Source organism: Aethalodelphis obliquidens, unplaced genomic scaffold (genome assembly GCF_003676395.1).
Source record: "Aethalodelphis obliquidens isolate GAN/ISIS:26980383/991018 unplaced genomic scaffold, ASM367639v1 scaffold64, whole genome shotgun sequence".
NCBI lineage: Eukaryota > Metazoa > Chordata > Mammalia > Artiodactyla > Delphinidae > Aethalodelphis > Aethalodelphis obliquidens.
The window spans coordinates 6,300,697-6,307,024 of NW_020838008.1; positions in this window are offsets into that span (position 1 = coordinate 6,300,697).

Consider the following 6,328-nt stretch of genomic DNA (forward strand, 5'->3'; position numbering starts at 1 on the left):
TTGTTTCCTCATTATTAGATTCAGGTTAAACATTTTTTAGCAAGAATACTATGTAAGTGATGTGTTTCTTTCCTTTTGCATCGTATCAGGAAGCATATAATGTCTAGTTGTCTCTTTTTATGATAAATATTAAGCTTGATCAGTGGGTTGAGGTGTTGTCTGCCTGATCTATTCATTATAAAGTCCCATAATTCATTATAAAGATCTGAAGTTCCGTGTGCATACATTTTATAGAGTGTGAGACTGTACGTATGTGCTTTCCTTTCCTAACATTCACAAAGAGGTCCAGGATCTCCAAAAGATTACAGCCATTGCAGTTAGATGATATAGCAGTGACAGAGAATTCATCTTTTCCCATTTAACAGAAGAGGACACAAAAAGTTTCCCTCTGCAGGTAATGCATGAGTATGCTGACTAATGAGAATTTGTGCGGTCCCTGAAGCCAGAGTTAAGACATATATAACTTTTTTTTCTCCCATCCTCAGTGACCTCCCATTCAGACCGATGGTTTATTTTAGAGAGTGTGCATTTTCATTGATGGTGATTGCCCAAGGGTGCAACAATTGATTTGGGTGGGGAGGAAATCTTATATATTACACTGGGTCATGGCCTGACCATAGTACATATACAGATGTGAAGTATATATGTCGTATTAAATTTCCGTAGGGATAGGGAGATGATTAGGAATAGAATGTCTAAAAAGGCTCTGTAGGAGGATGATAATTTTAAAAAATTGAGAAATACCCATCTGGAGTCAGTTTCTACTTCTGAGATTTCTCATTTTCTCTTCCTGGGGTGTTTGCTCATTTCTGAGCGCCAGGATGAATGGAAGCAACTTCGAGAGATTTCTTAAGCTATTCCTTCTACCCTCCCAAACCACATCAATAATATTCCAGGTGAAAAACCAATTCTCCTCTCAACGATCTTCAGGCACAGAAATTCTGCAGCATCCTCTGGTATAACCCACAGACCAGATTCAATCTGAAATCCTTCCATTCAACTTGAGTTAAACTATTATCTATGCGTTTCAGCTCACCTTTTTTAGTATCCCACATTAAGATCCAAAGACTGTATAAGTAAAAACATACTAAATGAGAGCTTTATTTGCATGGCCACTAAATATTTGAAGACTGTTACCAGTTGTCTTTCAGCCTTCCTCCATTTATCATCTCCCAATGGTGGAATTCTCTTGGAAGTCTCGTTGCCCCACTGCTAACATTGCTGTACTTGAGCCTGAAACCTTCCCAAAGCTCTCCATGTCACTGTGCATTATGGATGTACCTAGCAGTGAACATTAAGAAATTACTGCACGCTGTCTCCAAACTATGTTGTGTCTTTGCTAACTCTTGACTTGATTTTATACACTTATAAATGTTCTTTTCTATTGTATTTGCCCGCACTAAATCCTTATCTATATTCTGTTCCGCCATTTTGCTTTTCTTCTTTAGCTTCCTTCCTTCCTACCTTTAGCGTTCCCTGTAAGATCACACTGAGTTATTTTGTTTTAATCCCCTCTTTAATTGGCAAAGCATTAGGGGACGTGGATAGAATTTCTCTTATCTTTTTGTGGCGATTATGTCATTCTGGTCATTAATGGAAGCACATCACTTCCTATGGTCTCTAACCTTACACCGCTTCCACACCCTATGGGTATCACACTGTGAGAACAAGAAATATCATAGGAAAAGTACAGCCACCAAGGAATGTGTACAAAGGCAAAATCACTAAAAGGAATCTGATGTGTCACTTGGTTAATACTGTTGTCCTTTGTGCTTTGATCATTTTCGTTCTTAATGAAATAGGTGATTCTCTCCTAGAATTAGTGAAACAAAGCGTGTTTTGGAACTAATGGGGTTTTTTTCCCTGCTTTTAAAAATATATCAACAAAAAAACTTATAACACGTTGTTTCCCTCTGGGCAGTTATTAATTCTGGGTAACCAGTTTTCAATGAATAAATAAGGATTTTTGTAACGTTTAGAGGGAAGAGTCCATTTCTAATCTGACAGTTAAGCTGTTTTACTAGCTTTTAATGTTCTAATTTCAAAGTTTTTCAGTATCTTTTCTAATTGCATCAGAAAAAAGATTTAGCATATTTTTAGTTCCATTTGTGATTAAATTAAGGGTTTGGTTCTAAGAACAGACTAACAATGAAAAACAATTAAAATGCAAGATAAAACTAAAGGATATTTATGAAATCAGTTTTATGTGAGCTTAGGAATTCAAATGTTACAAATAAAAGACACATAACCATCTTCTATTTTGTCTTTTTTATGTGTTTGTTTTATTTCTTTAACAAGCATATTCCTCATCCTGCAATGATCCTGGAACAAATAAATGAAGAGAAAGGTTCACTCTACACAAAACTAATTCAAAATTTATTTTAGAACACATGCCCATATTCGTATTTTAGCAGAAGTTCCTTTATTCTATTACAAATTTTCCCGGGAGGGTGTCATGCCTATCGTGTAGCTTCTCAACAGATTAATGTTGTACATCTTTTTTCTGGCAGTAGGATTCAGTATTAAGTTTGGTAACAGCCTGACATATAAAGGTAATAAGTCTAGATTATAGAAAAAACTCATCAAGCAGAGTAAACAGACCTGAGGTTTAATCTCAGGTTTGCCACTACCTTATCTGTATGACCTTGGGTAGTATATTGAATTGTTATGAACTGCAACTGGGGTCCTAGATTTGTTCCTACGTAGCTTATAATTATTTTTGGACACTGATGTACGATTAAAATATTAACATATTTGGAAAAGCAGAAACATGTAAATTCTATATACTTCTATATTATTGATATTAGTACATTTACAGTCACTGTGTAATCATTGTAAATGAGTCCAAAAGTAGCCCCTGTTCCTAATAGCAACAATAGAATACTATGTCTGACGAAAGCTGTTTGTGACGAGGTGATTTCTAGACACAGGGCAGTGAGGAACGAGATTTCTGGAACTCAATCACACACACAAGGGTTTCTCTGTTTCTCAGTTCCACTGTCTGAAATGTATCCCAAGAAGTGACAGAGACGGGGGCTATGGACGGAATTTGTCCTGCAGGCATGTTTTGTTGGACCTACGAAGATTGTAGTTGTTGTTGTTGTTTAACTAGTACTGACGTTTAAAAATCGGAAAATTTGACACATGAAAATTTCTGGCTTCTCTTACAAAATCAGAAGATCTGGCCACACAAGGCTTTTGTTTTCAGGAATCGGCTGAGAAGTGGCTGACCCATTTTGATGGAGTTTCTCTCTAATGTACCACTGTCCTCTTACACTGGGATGCTTCACGCATGTACATTTCTTGCCACTTCCCTAAGGCATGTCAGGTCACAGCCCCTGCTTTACCATGTCCAGAGAGGCCCCTGAGGAAACCACTATTTTAATTTTCAAATGTATCCCCAAACACATTGAATACCTGGTGTATTATCATATTCTCCCTAGTAACCTACATTGTATTAATGATAATAAATGGAAAACTGTCTAATGATAATAAATGGAAAACTGTCTTAGAAGACAATAAATTCAAACCAGATGCCTTCAGTCCTTCCACCCAACAACAGCAAAATTGATACTCCCATAAGAAGTTTGCTTCCCGTGGACGCTAAGCTGATCATTAAATCTATGCAATCTTTCAATATCCTAAATTCTTAAATTTCAACTTTGCTTCCAAGCAGACTTCATTGCTACAGTGACCAAAATGATAAAGAACTGTCATTGGGAAGCAATCGTAGTGTCATTTATAACAACTACATATTTTATCTGAGTTTTCTATTTCGTGGTGAAGTAGATTTTAACAGAACACATTATTTTAACGGAAACTTCTTATTTTAATGCAGCATTCATCATCTAACTGAGTTTTAATGAAGACAAAAAAAAATCCCAGTACTTAATAAATTAAAACCCAAATGAGGACATCCAATTCAATCTAATTAAACTTTGATTGAGCTTATAAATATTACTGCATACGAGATTAAGTTGAATAACTGCTCCAGAGGAAATCGTATCATATAACTGAGATGTGACCTCACCTATAACCAAATCAGCAAAGGATAAGAGTGTAAGCATTTTCAAGAAATATATAGAACATAGAGGCACAAAAGTATCAACAGAATCCTGTTTATTAACCCAGAAACAATATTTTGGATAACTGTTTCTCCATAACTGTGCATATAATGTCTCTACAATGATATATTTAGTATTGCTAAAAACTACATGCGGACATCCATCCATAAGAGGCAGCAGCATTTAGAAAAATCGTACATTGTGGCTTGTTTTTTTATCTAAAGGCTAATTATTTCACTTAGGGCAAAGATGCTGAGGTCTTTTAGACAGGATGAAGTTTGGTGGGAGAAGTTAACATTGGCTGGACATGAGGAACTGGGCCGCCCACCCCTGCCCGGTCTGTGGATGAGAATATAGTCCCTTCTTTGCTCAAAACCTCGGATTAAAAGCCTTCAGTTCCCCTCTCTCCCTCCACTCCTTGCTGGTGTCACACATGCTGGTCACATTCACACTTATGGCCTCTGCGCTGGCCGTTCCCCTGCCTAGATGCTCTGCCCCCAAATACCCTCATGTCTAATTCCTTCTCCCCTCAAGTCTTTGCTTAAATGTCACCTTCTCACTGGGGCCTCTGCTGGTCACACCTGCCCACCAAGACTCACGGTCCCCCTTTCTCTGGGCAAATTTTCTTTTTCCCATAGCATCTATGTTGTGTAATTTATTTACTAGGTTTATTGTGTATCGTCTGTCTCCCCCAACTAGAATATGAATTCCATGTCATCAGGGATCTCTGTTTTGTTGATTGATGTATACCTAGCACCTAGAAGAGAGTGTCTGGCACATAGTAGATGCTCAATAGACCTTTGCTGAATGAATGAATGAATGAATGAATTCACATGGAAGACAAGTGCCTAATTAAGATCTGCTATCAGAGAGAGATTAATTAACAGCAATGTATAATAATGATGATATTAGATGCTACTAACACCAAAAGTATACATTTGAGTGCATACTCTTAGCACACGCTAAGCGTTTTACTTGGATTATCTCATTTAATGGTCATGATGAAGTGGGTTATGATGAGATAAGCCACCATGAGGTGGGTTATCTATGTGTATCCCCATTTTAAAGTCAGAGTTACCTAAGTAATTTGCCTGAGGTCACAAGCAAGAAAGTGATGTCACACAGGGCTGCTCCAGAGCCCACACTCTGCACTAAAGGAGTCACCACCCCCCCACCGTGAGGCATCATGGTCTTCCTCTCTATAGATACCGCAGCCACGTCATATAGCAGTTCAGCCTTCAGTTTCTTTCCTGGCCATTTGTTAATGTGATTGTAGCAGTGCTTCTGTGACCAGTCCAGCTGTGGTCAGAAAGCATTTCTATTCACAAGATGTTCATTCACACATACAGAGTGGACCCTTAGTCAGAGGTTAGGTGGGACAACAGATCTAACGGGGACACCAAGAAGATCAGAATAACTGGTCCACAGAGTGTTGAGTGGTGTGAGGCCAAGACCAGAGGCCACGATGAGGTCCCTGAGTGGGCAGGGGACACAAGTCCAGGAGGAATCACCCAGGTTGGGAGCAGGGTGTTCCTATGATCAATTGAAATGGTACATAAGAAACTTCTAGGTCTTGCTCCCTGCTGTGAAATGGGAAGAATAAAAGCATGCATTTCACTCATCCTTAGAGGAAAACAAAAAGACTTTTAAGAATTAATAAACAGGACTTCCCTGGTGGCGCAGTGGTTGGGAATCCGCCTGCCAGTGCAGAGGATGCCGGTTTGAGCCCTGGTCCGGGAAGATCCCATGTGCCACAGGGCAACTGGGCCGGTGCGCCACAACTACTGAAGTCCGCGCGCCTAGAGCCCGTGCTCCGCAACAAGAGAAGCCACCGCAGTGAGAAGCCCGCGCACTGCAACGAAGAGTAGCCCCCGCTCGCCGCAACTAGAGAAAGCCTGCGTGCAGCAACAAAGACCCAACACTGCCAAAAATAAATAAATTTTAAAAAAGGGTTAATAGACAGAAACACCCAACGCAGAAGATTAGCTTTGACAATAAGAAATTTGAGAAACTATCACAGTTAATTTTTGCTTTTTCTTCTCCATGAAAAAAATTAATGCATTAATTCTCCAGCCATAATGTAAAATGTGTGGTTACAGGAACTATTAGAAATATACAGCTGAGAGGCTAGAGCAACGAGTGGCTGAGGGATTTATTTATGCATGTATTCCATGGGCTAATTTAGAAATGAATAGGAAACACACTGAATTTGAAAAGCAGCCTCCAGTCCATCCACCTGACTTATGCAGCTTCCTCTGAGGTCA